Source organism: Zalophus californianus, chromosome 15, assembly GCF_009762305.2.
Source record: "Zalophus californianus isolate mZalCal1 chromosome 15, mZalCal1.pri.v2, whole genome shotgun sequence".
NCBI classification, from domain to species: Eukaryota; Metazoa; Chordata; class Mammalia; order Carnivora; family Otariidae; genus Zalophus; species Zalophus californianus.
Genome location: NC_045609.1, coordinates 9,450,315 through 9,464,986, shown reverse-complemented (window position 1 = coordinate 9,464,986; position 14,672 = coordinate 9,450,315). Strand labels below are relative to the sequence as shown.

General features: G+C 43.1%; 1 protein-coding gene across 1 annotated transcript in view; it reads left to right on the top strand.

Annotated features, from left to right (window-relative positions):
* Positions 1-14,672, top strand: part of CHRM3 (cholinergic receptor muscarinic 3) — a 479,047-nt gene that overhangs the window by 206,873 nt on the left and 257,502 nt on the right. Inside the window, exon 3 of the mRNA XM_027594112.2 lies at positions 4,279-4,341. The gene's annotated coding sequence lies outside the window, so the exon portion shown is untranslated. The remainder of the gene's footprint in view (positions 1-4,278; positions 4,342-14,672) is intronic.

The following is a 14,672-nucleotide window of genomic DNA, read 5'->3' as shown; positions in this document are numbered from 1 at the left end:
ATTGAGAAGTGGTCCTTTTCCACGGATAGGGTACAGTTTTCTTCTCCCATTCCCGTTTTCTGCTAAAATTGAAATGGAGAGCAATAATTTTCTCTTCATTTAATTGTCTATTGATACTGCCTCGAATTTCCAGAACTCCTGGTGTAATGAGACTTTTATAAGAATCTCAGTAGCGACTCTTGCTGACCTCAGGCTCCCGGCTCTCTAAAAATTGAAAACTGCCAGCCAATAAGACCCAGGCCTGCCCAGTTGCTGTACAGTGAATAAGCACATTCATCCCCTCTACTTGGCGGTTTCTGGGAATCGTGTAACCTCCGAGAGGTCTACGGGGGGTCTTGGTGAGACAGCATTTACAGTTCGTCTTCCTCAAATCCCTGTTTGCTCTCCTCGTTTTTATTTAAAATAGATGCCCTCCACCCCTACCCAGTGATCTGCTTCACTCTTAACCAGTGCACTCACTCCAGATTATTAAACTTGCCCATGTTCCCAGATGCTGGCCGAGGTCTTGTCAGCTCACTGGAGCCACTCAGTCTGCCACGATCCTGATGAAAAGTATGGAACCTGTCTTGAAGACTTCTAAAATTGTGTTCTCTGTCACCCTGGCCTACTGGACATCATCCTGATTTCTCAGTGGCTCCTTAGACACCGCAGTGCGGTAGAATTCCTAGACAGCAAACTCCTGAAGAATGGCATTCCCGATTACTGTCACTTCCCCTCCAGAGTGTTACGTTCTCAGGGATACCTGGATAGAGCCTGTCTATGGTAGAGCGCTCAGTGTCCACTAAGAACTCTCCCTGTGCTGTTCTGACCACAGTCTGTTGCCTATCAAAACAGGCAAAGCAACGTCTCAAAAATGTAGATACTGCTGGACCTATTGTACCTCGGCCCATTCAAACCAGGAGTTGTGTTTATTTTATGTCTTGGATGAAGTAAAATAAGAAGGAATGGACAGAGAAGGGGAAGGGTGAATGGAAAAAGATGAAGCAGCACCAAATTTTGTCTCAAGGATCCCCATAGAGCTGTTGTTCCCCTACACAGAGCGAACACAGAGCTGTTTCTTTATCTATAAAACGTGGACAACAACAGATAGGGCTGTGATGATAACATGAGTGGGTTTATACAAAGGGCTTGCAGTGCGATTGGAAATGGATAGGGTCCAAGCCTGGCCAGCAGCTTTACGCATCACTCACCGGACAACTCTGAGAGAGTTAACTTGATTCCTGAGCCTCATCTGCAAATTGGGGATGATAGCAGAGGAATACATAATTTCATTCATAAGAACAATTTCATGTTTTAATTATCTCTGGGTGGCTCAGTCGGTTAAGTGTCTGACTCGGGTTCAGCTCAAGTTGTGATCTTGTGCGTTGTGGGATTGAGCTCTGCGTGGGCTTCATGCTCAGTGGGGAGTTGGCTTGAAGATTCTCTCCCTCTGCCTCTAGCCCCCACTCACGTGCTCCCTCGCTCTCTCTCTCAGGTAGACAAATCTTTTTTAAAAATCTTTTTAAAAAAAATTACCTCTCTCTTTCCTTTCTGGATGGGATGGCTTGAAAAATGAGAAAATGGACTTGGAGGGAACGAGTTAGCATATAACACAACATCTGAGTGAGCACAGATACTTAGTGAATCCCGCTTTTAAATAAGAACTTAATGCAAACCAGACTTAGGATAATATATACATTTTTAGAACCATATTTATCCTATTCCCATAAAACAGGCTGTCAGGCACAACTTTTGTCAAAACACTTGTTATTTTGGTTTTCAGATAAGGCAAGTTAAAAACTAAAGCTATATTGTGAAATTAAAAAGGAATATTCTGTGTCTTAAGAGGCTGGGATCTGATTTCAGCTGAATGCAAGAAATTAAATTAGCTAATTAAACTTATTTATTTCGGAGCTGTGAGCAGGTATGGTGCTGTCTAAATCAGATGGCTGTGGATTGAGTTATCCTTCACTTGGATTGCAAAACATCTGCTCAAGTGGTCTGTGTCTTCTAGGAGACAAGAGCAATATGCATGCGCACAATAATTAAAAAGTAGGCAAATAATGACTTTTTGGAAAAGACTGAAGGAAATGGGACCGCTCAGATGGTTATACTAAAAGTCCAGACCTGTCACCTCATTGCCACTTCATTACGTCTGTAAGTACCCAATGACGTGCAGAAAGAAACTATTTAAGGACATTAACAAAAACACCTACTTTCTCTATATACATCCTTAAAGTAATATTGTGTTGGCCTATTGAATGAGGTGTCTTATCCGCCCCTCCCTAGTTATTATTCTGTCTCAGGCTTCGTGTTCCTCTTGATTTGGCTAACTGTAGGATTATGACAACAAGCTCTGGAATCGCCAATCATATTTTCATTATATAACCCTTTGAACCGTGTTTGCTGGGATTTGGTAGAGCCTGTCATCTATACTCAGAGATTTGAAGCTCACCCCTAAATGAATGTCATGTGCAGTTAATTTGCAATAGAAGTCATTTGAAGTTAGGATGAAAGCCAGTTCTCTTATTGCTTTTCAAAATAAATGCTTTCCCAAGTCTAACGTTAGAGAAACTTAGAAATACTTCAAGGTATTCAATCTCAGTTGTTCTCCAGTTCATTTAGTGAACGAGATAGTTTTATTAGCAGACACTTTAATGACTGAGTAGTGTTTATCATTACTTGTGTGGCATCATTTTATTTTATTGAGAGATATGTATTTACTTATTAAAATGATCTGAATCCCACTATGTAGGCATGTTGGGACTTCTCCTTGTAAATTAGGTAGATGTGTTCTGGATAATGGTCAATTTTAATGATAAAATCCATATAACAAATACTTATTGAGCAACTCTATGTGCAGGACACTTAGTAGGTTACAGTAAGAGGAGTGACGTGCCTCTGTGGGATTCACTCGCCCTTGGACTTGTTAGATTCTAGAAGGGATCAACGGCGAAAGATGAAGCCTAGGCTTACTGGCATGCCCCACATGGCTGAAAACCTCTGCGTGTTAGAGACCAGAGACCAAAATGTCTGTATCCTCCCACTGAAGTGTGTTATTTGGTGACTTTCCCACCACTTCCTCTAATAAGAACGGGAATGTCAATATTGCCGCATATTCTCTTGATGTTTCAGTTGCTCGTATGTTATCTCCTGAGGAGATGCTGGTATCTAGAAAAGGATGTTCTCTATAGGACAAAGCTTCTCAAACTGATGCAGGACCAGTGACTTCTCTTTCTTTCCCTTTTTCCCAGTCCTTTGTAGATGGATACTTTAAAAAAGAGAGACATGCAAAACACAAATCTGTTTCTGATTATGAATGAAACGCTTCTTTCCATCTCTAGGCTTATCTTGTAGACCCCACTCTCAGAGGCTGCCCTGAGCCCCTCTTGTCACACACACCCTGGGAACCCTCAACCTCTCACCTCACAGCCTCTTCCTTCCTATGGTCTGACCTCACCTTCACCCCCCGCAAGAAACTACAAGGTCCTTCTTTTAAAAACCCAGCAACATCTCAACATCTTGTCAGTCCCCATCCCGAACAAGTTCTCCCATTGCCCTTATTAGTCCCTCCTGACTTTGCGTCCCCAGTGACGTCCTTGCTCATGGACGTTCTCTGCTCATGGAACTTGGTGCCTCTTTTTCTTCCTTTAGTCAACCTTCTAAAAGCTTTCCTAAGGTTCTGGCCTAAATCTCAGACTCTGTACACTCTAAAAATGTGAATGCCAGTGTCCGAAATGGGGTTGGGGGATCTTCTTTAAGATTTGACTCTAACTCTGTGTAAGAGGTGGGCTAAGCAGATCTGGCCAGGTGTGAGTGTGTGTGTGTGTGTGTGTGTGTGTGTGTGTGTGTGTGTGTGTCCGTAGCATCTGGAGAAGGTACCAGACCCGAGCTTCTAAGGGCAGTAGATAGTAATAACCCACTGGCTGAAAAAACAAGGATACCATCACTAACATATGAAATGAAGGAACGGGCAACTTCTACTGTTATCTCTTCTTGTTTTATGTCCTTTCACTGTGACCGGAGCTTTGGTGGGTGTGAGGAGTAGAACTATATACAAAGAACCTTTCGTAGAAAGTCAATAGATGCGTTTCTTCTGCCAATGACAGGGACCTTCACTCTCTGACCACGTGTATCCTCATCTGTTATATGAGATGGTTAGGCACCCTGATCTATGAGATCACTTTCACTAGAAAATTCTGTAATTTTCTGACATTTCCTCAAATCCTTTTGTGTAACCTACTGACTTTTCCCTTCCTAGGGTTGTATGTTAACCCCATTTTCTTAATTCTCTTCTAGCACCTGTGTTCTGATCAGAGGCCAAATAAATGACATCCAGAATTTCCACTAAGGTACTATAAGGTAAGATCTCCTTTGGGGGTTGAGTTCTTTGCTTTAATAAAAGGACTTATGGCTTGATCGGTGGAACAGGTTAATGAGGAATAGGAATTTCTAAGTTGGTGTTTTTCAACATGATTTCTGATTACTTTCTGTGCATCTTAACATAGCTCTACAGTAGTGCTTGATTTTTGTGTCTTAGTAAAGATACTTTTTTTTTACTTATTTGCTGATCATATTCAAAATTACAATGAAAGCATGCTTGTTAAAATAGGAAATAAGTCATTTTATTTCAAAGACTCATTTGTATCTTAATTGTAGCAACATGGGGTTATTGGAAATTAATGCAAAATGTTTTAATTTTTACCATATATAGAATCTTCTAGCTCGTCTAATTCGTAAAAGCTTAAATATCATCCCTTGATTTACATCATCTTATCCAAAAATGCTGTACAAAATCTGATAGTGAATATAAAGAGAGATGCGAAAAAGTTTAATCTCCTTTAAACATTGTTAATAAATTCAGCAGACAGTGCTACTAGCCTACCTAATAACTCTTTTCCCTTCCAAATAATAATAATAATAATAATTCTGTTGTTTTTAAGGACAGTGAAATGCCTAGTTTAAAAATCTTTGCCTTCCCTGATCCCTTTATTGAGGCCACATAACCCAGTTCTGGCTAATGAACTCTAGATGGTGAACACTGGGGGTGGGGGGGCTTCCCTTCCTGAATTTTTTCCCTTCCTGAAATAAAAGAGCAGAATATCTTTGGGAACATTTTCCTTGTTATTACTCCATCTTCCTACCTGGAAAGCTGTTCTAAAATTTGGAGCCACGGATTTTAACTTATCAAGGTGACTGAGTGATGACAGTCAATACCATTGAAAGAATTTATTACTCACATATCCTGAAAGAAGGGCCACTCCTTGCCTCCAGGGCCATCTGAGGAAGCACCAGGTTTGGTCTGGAGACAGAAGAGAAAGGACAAAGTCTAAGTCAAAGTCTTTACCAGGATTGTCTGCGGGACTAGCTGTGCAGGGCGGGGCAAACGGTTGAGGATTGGCCAGTTGGAAGAGTGTAGGTGGGCTCTGGGTTGTAGGGGTGGGCTCTGGCCGCCTGGTCCCAGGTGCTGGGTGACTTAGAGCTCAGGAAATCCTGTCTTGGGGTGTGAGTTAGAGGAGAATTGGGACTGTGGATCCTGGATTGCTTGGTTTACATATGAAAGGTGGGCTCTGGGCCACGCCCTTTGCTCTCTCTAAGAACCAGCTAGCCCTGGGATAGGCAGTCTCTTCCAAGGCAGCAAGCCACACCACAGCCAGAGATGTTGGAGCGGGAAGGTAAATGAGCTTGACTCCTTGATGACGTTCTTGTGCTCTCGTGAGCCTACCATCAGCTCTCCTGCGGCATGACCCTGATTAGTTAGGTCTCCTGACACTCAGAGCCGAATACTGACATAGCTGATTCACAGGCATTCAGATCTGGGCGTTGTGCTAGATATGCCTCTTTAATCTTCACAGGAGTGCCGTCAGGGTGTTAGTATCCCCATGTACAGATGAGGAAACGGAGATGTTAAGAACTGTGTCCTGTGATCATAGGTGTCAAAGGCGAGGTTTGAACTGGACTCGTCAGATTCCCTTCCCTGGACTCTGCTACCTTGATGCTTATTCTGACAGTATCTGCTAGGAGCTTGTGCTGTTGCTGATCACATCTGCTAGCTAGTCAGTGGCATTGCCGACTCACTAAACCCTTTGAATGCTTGCTCTTCAATAACACAGAATTCCCTTTGGATTATCCATTTATAAAAACTAAGTGAACTGAGACTCTTCCACATTAAAAAAAAAAAAAGAAGAGGGAAAAATCTAATTGGGGGGAATCAAGATGAATTAGAATTGCCTATGAAAGCAGGTGAAGAACATATTACTTCCGAGTTGGGTTGTTTTTGCTTTTTAAAATTTTTTTTTTTGAAATAAATGTTCAGGACTAATGGTCTCAATATGGCCACCAAAATTCAGCTTTTAACCTACAGTCCTGATATTAAATATTCTCCTTCTAACAGTCTCTATTACTTCACTCATACTTATTGGGTTCAGGGGGGGAAATGCAGGTGAAAGAAATTATATAAAGAAACTCCTTTCGAAAGAAAGTCGTGCACAATATTGAATAGGTACTGAGCTGAGCCAGGGAAGGACAGGGAAGGAGGTGCTTGGGTAATGGAAGAGTCTCTGGGCTGGAAAATATGAGAGGGGCAGTACAGGTGACAGCCAGCTCTACTGAGGCTTAAAAATGCCTTCTCACCTCTCAGGACCTTTGTTCTTTATTTGTAAATTGAGGGTGTCAGATATTCCGATCTTCTCTTAGTGTAAAATAATAGCTTACCTCGTCGGATCTCCTTTGCGAATGCGGCGACATGCTGTCTCTGCTAAAGCCAAGCTTTCCTTTTGGCCTCTGAATCTATGCGTTCTTGGTGATTTTCCTGTCCCTTTCCTTTCTTGCAAATAGATCCTGAATCTCTCCATTTCCTTTTGCGTCTTCCGTTACGACCCTACCCCAAGTCATTCTGTTTTGCCTGGACCACTGCGTGAGCTTCCCGATGGTCTGGCTCCCATTCTTGCCTTACCAAAATCCATTCCGTGTGCAACAGCTCGTGCCTAGGGAACCCACGTCACGTCTGCGTCTCTTCTGCTTGAGACCTGCTCAAAACCCTTCAACTCCTTCCCCTGCATCAAGGGCAACACTCCGATGCACGACCGTGACTTACACATCCCATACTCTTCTCCTTGCCTCCCAGCTCCAGCGTCTGTCCTTTTTACCATTCTGTGAGTGTGTTTCTTTGTGTTCTTGCCTGCTTCCCGGGGCCCTTCCCATTCACATCTCAGCTGCTAAAGCCTTCCCTAACCACCCCATGGAAGTGAGCACTAGCCCGGGCACCCAAATTGGATTCCTTCTAAAAACTAGAAAATCTCTTTTGTAAAGCATGCTAAAATACCCCCTTGCGGTAAAAATACCTACACGTCCAACTTAAGGGATTTAGGCAAGACATGAAGAATTTAGCCACGTTTGTTTACAGTTTGTTCTTTATCTCTTGCCATAGAATGATCTAAGCTCCGTGAGGGCAGGGCCTTGTCTGTTTCTTCGTTGCCAAAACCACGGCGCCTGTAAGGATGCCTGTTCCCTGCAAGAAGCTTCGTAAATATTTACCGAATGCATGAATGTAGAGGCAGAAAATCCCATAGGTCCGATATCCCAAAAGAAGTTAAGCAGGGCTTATAGATGTCTCCCATGAGTCTATTGCTTAGGAAGGAAGGGGAAAAAAAATAAAGGTAAAGATGAAACGGAAAAACAAACCTTCTGGAGAGAGGGACAGACAGCAATGCACAGAGAAGCAGCAGTAAATCTTCGGGAGGGACCACCTCGGGTATTCTTCCTAGCAGCGTTTTTGATCTGTGATGATGGGTGGCAGAGGGCAATCCTTTGGATCTTACATAGATTTATTAGCTAAGCCTGGCACATAGGCGATCAGAAATGTTTGTTGAGTGAAGGCTCCAAAGACTGAAATAATAAAATATTGAACTGCTAAGAGCCTTTTGCCTTAATTTTCTTTTTTAATGGGCATGTCATTATTCCCTGGATGCCAATATGCAGTCCGTGTTAGTAACAGGCATTCCAAATACACTGAGTGTGAAAATGTTCCATGAAACAGAATTCAGTTACTGTGCTAGGCATCTCCCCAAGAGCATTTCAGAATTCATTCCATCTTCAAGTAAATTGTCACAGTGACTATCCAGAGTGGCACGCCATGCTAATGTATTAAAATGCTGATGGGAAAATGGAAACTAGAAAAATGTCTTATCTGTCAATTAAATGATGTAGCCTTGTGGTTGGATTACAGCAACTCAGGGCCTTTTTGTTTTCTGCCAATTGAGATTTGACAGCTCTTTATAAAATATTTACATTCTGATTTCAGTCACATTGACAGCACTTTTGGGTCTTTGGAAGATGATAATTACATGTTAGGAAAATGTGAAAAAAAATTTTGAAGCTGATCTGTTGAGGGGAAAAAAATCTGTTTTTTTCAAATTGCACAAAGGAAGGAAATGCACTTTATTAAAGGATATATTTCTAATAGAATTCAGAAATAATAGGTTTTTGTGATCCAAAGACATACTGCATGTGTAATGTGAAGGAATATTCTTCTCCACCCTGCCTCTTCTGGACACCTCAGCTTTTCTTAATCAGCTCTGTCTAGGTAGATACATGTTTCTCACCCTTTTTCACTTTTTTTATGCACCTGTGATGTTTGTGTGGTACATGGGTAAATTAGACAGGATTTGGGAGCATCCATATGGAATTTTGCAGAAAAAAATTCAATATGTATTCTTAGTATTGAGAGATGAGAAAATAAGTGTTGGGAACAATACTGAGTATTGAATTTATATAGAATTTTCCAATACAATACTTTCAAATGTTTTCATGAGAAGTGTAAATTTACATATCACTTTTTCTTATCAGGTATTAGGTTAGAAAGAGTAACCTGTAATTCTTGATCAATGGTCTGGCTGAAGTTTTGACAGTCACTATCTGTGTGATGCTTGGTAAGAACAAGTAGATGATAGAAAACCTGTTTTATAGCCATTCAGGAGTTTCCTGCAATTGAAATTATGTTTAAAGAATCTAACAGCTATTACTTTCTTTCGCTGACAAATGCTTTGTTGAAATTTCTTAAGGCAAATGATTTTGGAATCCAACCTAACTTCTTTAGTATCAAGTATTTTTTTTTGTGTTTTTGTTTTTGTTTTTGTTTTTGTTTGTTTTTGTTTTTAAAGATTTTATTTATTTATTTATTTGAGAGAGCGAGAATGAGAGAGAGAGAGAGAGCACATGAGAGGGGGAAGGGTCAGAGGGAGAAGCAGACTCCCCGCTGAGCAGGGAGCCTGATGTGGGACTTGATCCCGGGACTCCAGGATCATGACCTGAGCCGAAGGCAGTCGCCTAACCGACTGAGCCACCCAGGCACCTTCAAGTATTTTTTTTGAATTTTTTAATTAATTTATTTATTTGACAAAGAGAGAGCACACACAAGCAGGGGCAGGAGCAGAGGGAGAGTGAGAAGCAGGCTCCCCACGGAGCAGGGAGCCCAACACGGGGCTCGAGCCCAGGACCCTGGGATCATGACCTGAGCTGAAGGCAGGGGCTTAGCTGACTGAGCCACCCAGGTGCCCTTAGTATCAAGTATTTTAAAACTTCATGGAAAGCATAGATTCTTCTATAGCCATCACCCTACAAATAGGTTGGACCCCTCTAAAAGGGCAAGAGTGGGCTTCAGTCTATGTGTGGAACCAGGAGGAAAAGTGCAGGTGGGGTCCCTGGGCCCGCCCCCCTCCCCACCCCTGGCTCTTCCCTGCTCCTCCAGGGGCCTCGCTTTGGGAGCATTCTTGTGGACACTCAGCCTGCAGGTCTAATGTCCTCCTTTCCCCACTGTGTCACAGCTGTCCCTTGGCCAGCCATTGAGCCCCAGGGGCACTTGAGGATGCATGTGGTGAAGAAACCACTTATGCCCTAAGCACTGAGCAGACTCTGGGGATTCTGAGGACCTGCAGGTATGAAGCTTGTCTAGAAGAAACTGACTCCCTGTGGGCATTTCCCTTGCAGAGGGCATTTCATGGCCACAGGAAATCCAGAGCGGACCCTCGGATGCAGCACTCCTCAAACACTAATGCGTATGCACCTGTTAAAATACAGATTCTGATTCAGAAGGGCTGAGGCAGGCCTGAGCTTTGGCATTTCTGATGTGCTCCCCGGTGAGGCTGATGCCCATACAGACTGCACTCTGAGGAGCGAGACGGTGACACAACGGGACCACAGGGACATGGCGGTGCGTCCCGCTGCCTGGGTTGCAGGGCGGTGCTGGACAGAAGAATACGCTTTAGGCGAAAACAAAGATCTGGGCCTGCCACAGAGAGCTGTCCTCATCCCCCAGGGTGCCCCGGCCTGGATCCTTTGCAGCCCTTACTCCTCCCAATTCTGCATCATGCCCTTCAGCAACTTGTGCCACCAGCTGTACCTCCCAGGGCTCACAGCCCCTTGTGTATGACGGCAGCGGCTCACTGTGTGGCTGGGCACTAAGTTTGATGTCCAGGTGGCAGGGCCCACCTCGGCTGTGCTCAGAGCATCACAGAGTGGCAGCAGGTGCCTGGTGTTGCCATCACGCTTGCAGCCCGTGAGAACTCAGGACCAGCCTGTGCTCGGCCACACCTGCCTTCTGGGGGATCGGCACGTCCACCCAGGGCTCTGTGGACATCCGCAGGTATCCCACCCCGCCAGGGCGCAGGAGCCCCGCGTGTGGGAAGCCCTACAATCGGGTTCAAAAAGGCACATTTGGGGGAGGTAGTCAATCCAATAGTTCTCTAGCAAGATTGCAACACATTATGTGGAAATAGATGAAAAAGTTTTCAGAAATGACCCAAATAAAAGCAGTGCATTAAAAAAAAATGATTACATTCTCAGAGGAACAGTTGAACTAAAGGGAAAAGAACATCCAAATCGGGAACAAGATAAAAGGAACCTTTGGGGAACAAATATCCGTGTTATGCTATATGCAAAAGAAATAAAATGCCCCCCAAAGTTGATTAAATTATCAAAATACATCACAGAATCCCATTTAAAACAAACACACAAATGGTAGCAGGAGATGGAGATCAAAAATTAAATAAATCTTATGAAACGACTATTAAAAACTTGCAACAAAAGAGTAGCTTGCGAAAACTAGAGTAATCTGGTAAAGTCATAGAGGTGATTCATTTCATAAAAATCCAAGTTTGGAGGTGACACTTTTTAACTAAAAGGGAGTTTTAGAAATAGTTCCATAACATACAGAAATTCAATCACATTCCAAGAGAAATGAAAGAGCTTGTTACAATAAAAACATTGTAGAAAAGAATGTGAAAACCAGAGGCATAGTCTTCACACCAAACAACACGCAGCATGCATGCCACTATAAGAAGAAATCAACTCAAAGCACCTATTTGAATTCATGACTTGGAAAAAACAAAGATCTCATAATGCGATAAAAGGCCAAAGCTTTGGATGTGCTCCATTTACATTCTAGCGTATCACAGGGGGGAGAAGAAAATTCCATTTGTGCAGCTTCTTCTTATTCTAAAACCGCAAATTCTGTCCAGTTTTCTTTTTCAGCAAAGTAGTTATTCAGTTCCTGCTGTATGTTCCTAAGATAGAAATCTTAGATGATCTGTACCCATTCTTTAATACACAGCTTCTTTCCTGAAAGAACATGCAGTCCAGTTTGGATGAGAAGTTGGACACATTTTTGTAATGATGTAAGTGTTAAATAGAAGACAAGATAAAAGGAATGTCACTAAGTCGTTTAAGTAGCAAAGAAATCCTGACCCGGTGGTTGCCGTGGGCTGTCGCTTTAGCGGGTTTACAACCTTGATGCTTTTCTCAGTGATAGACCTACGTGAGCTTTTAGATCATATTCATGAAAAGGATGCGTTAACGACATACCAGGGCAGAACAAGAGGTAACATTTCTTTATGCTTTCAGGGGCGTCAAAAGGGTGACATATACAGAGACTCGAGGGAGGGTAGGACTTACATGGGCGAAAGAAACCTGTGGGCATTGCGAGGGATCATGGGGCAGGATGCAGGTGGCAGCTTCAGGTTTCTGGCTTGTGTGTGGATGTGTGGGGTGGGCTCCAAGGATGGGGAGAGATGGGGTCGAGCAGAATGAGAACGACTTTGTAAATCTAAAGGAGCTTGGATCCTATCTGAAAAATCAGAGTACCACTGAAGGAGTACGAGCCAGGGCATAAGAGGAGGAAAATTAACTGGGCAACGCTGTGTGGAACTAGACGGAAGGGGGAAAAATAGGTGGGTAGCTTTCATCGGGAACAAGGACGTTAAAGACTGAAGAGGAAACTGCCCCCCATCTGAGCGAGGGAAGAATAGATGCAGGAAAACAGCACTAAGAAGTCTCCTGCATCTTCACACTTTTCAATTCTTTTGATGATTCACCTTTCATATGTAAATGAAAAATGGGTTCACATCATAAAGAAGAAGCAGACAACACCCTGCCTAAGTTCTCTTTCCATTTCTGTCTCTCCATCTTTCTCTTCCTGCAGCCCTCCCTGACCCTAATTCTTTCCTTAGGTTTCCTCCTCCTCCGTGCATTCCTGAACGCACTGCAGCCTGGCCTCCGGGTCCCCCCTTTGCACCAGGAATGCCGCTGCAGAAATGAGTGGGGATCTCCTAGTAGTTGATGAACGCCAACAAGTTTTGATCCCTACCTTTCCTGAGGTCTCTGCAAGTTTTGTTGCCATAGGCCTTTTTGAAGTTCTCTCTTTCCTTGGTTGCAAGGGACTTCCCTCTCCTTGAATCTCATTGTTACCTCTTTCCCCCTTGTCAGTTTGTCCTCTCTCTCTCTCTCTCTCTTCTTCCTTCCTACCCTCGTTCCTTCCTTCCTTCTCTCTCTCTTTTCTTCTTCTGTCACCTGCCTAAGTGCAAATCCTCTTCTCTGCCCCCACAAAGCTCTGTTCAGAATTCTTCTTATGTCACTTAACTTCCAGGCTTAGACTATGACCTTTAGCCCAATGCCTCAAATCTGTGCCTCTAGTTTAGCCGTCTTTGCCTCATCCACATCTATATATCCAACCAGACAACTCTCTCTACAGGTTCTCACCACCCACTCCATAACCAGAACAGCAGAACTGAACACCCCTGCTCCCCTTGAGCTCCCTGGTTCTCCATGGTCTCTGTCCTACAGTTATGTGCATTATTAGACAGGTGCAACCCAGAAACATCCCTTTATCTTTCTTTTTTTTATTTTCTTTTTTTATTATGTTATGTTAATCACCATACATTACATCATTAGATTTTGATGTAGTGTTCCATGATTCATTGTTTGTGCATAACACCCAGTGCTCCACGCAGAACGTGCCCTCTTTAATACCCATCACCAGGCTAACCCATCCCCCTACCCTCCTCCCTTCTAGAACCCTCAGTTTGTTTCCTGAGATTAAGAATTCCTCATATCAGTGAGGTCATATGATTGACTCATTTCGCTCAGCATAATACCCTCCAGTTCCATCCACATCATTGCAAATAGCAAGATTTCATTCTTTTTGATGGTTGCATAATATTCCATTGTATATATATATATACCACTTCTTCTTTTTCCATTCATCTGTCGACGGACATCTTGGCTCTTTCCACAGTTTGGCTATTGTGGACATTGCTGCTATAAACATCGGGGTGCACATACCCCTTCAGATCCCTATATTTGTATCTTTGGGGTAAATACCCAGTAGTGCAATTGCTGGATCGTATGGTAGCTCTATTTCAACTTTTTTAAGAACCTCCAAACTGTTTTCCAGAGTGGCTGCACCAGCTTGCATTCCCACCAACAGTGTAGGAGGGTTCCCCTTTCTCCACATCCTCGCTAACATTTGTCACTTCCTGACTTGTTAATTTTAGCCCTTCTGACTGGTGTGAGGTGGCATCTCATTGAGGTTTTGATTTGGATTTCCCTGATGCCGAGCAATGTGGAGCACTTTTTCATGTGTCTGTTGGCCATTTGGATGTCTTCTTTGGAAAAATGTCTGTTCATGTCTTCTGGCCATTTCTTGATTGGATCATTTGTTCTTTGGGTGTTGACTTTAAGAAGTTCTTTATAGATTCTGGATACTAGCCCTTTATCTGGGATGTGTCATTTGCAAATATCTTCTCCCCTTCTGTCGGTTGTCTTTTGGTTTTGTGGACTATTTCTTTTGCTGTGCAAAAGCTTTTTATCTTGATGAGGTCCCAATAGTTCATTTTTGCCCTGGCTTCCCTTGCCTTTGGTGATGTTTCTAGGAAGAAGTTGCTGCGGCTGAGGTCGAAGAGGTTGCTGCCTGTGTTCTCCCTTAGGATGTTGATGGACTCCTGTCTCACGTTTAGGTCTTTCAACCATTTGGAGTCTATTTTTGTGTGTGGCGTAAGGAAATGGTCCAGTTTCATTCTTCTGCATGTGGCTGTCCAATTTTCCCAACACCATTTGTTGAAGAGACTGTCTTTTTTCCATCGGACATTCTTTCCTGCTTTGTCCAAGATGAGTTGACCCTAGAGTTGAGGGTCCATTTCTGGGCTCTAGATTCTGTTCCATTGATCTATGTGTCTGTTTTTGTGCCAGTACCGTACTGTTTTGATGATGACAGCTTTGTAATAGAGCTGGAAGTCCGGAATTGTGATGCCACCAGCTTTGCTTTTCTTTTTCAACATTCCTCTGGCTATTTGAGGTCTTTTCTGGTTCCATACAAATTTTAGGATTATTTGTTCCATTTCTTTGAAAAAAGTGGATGGTAT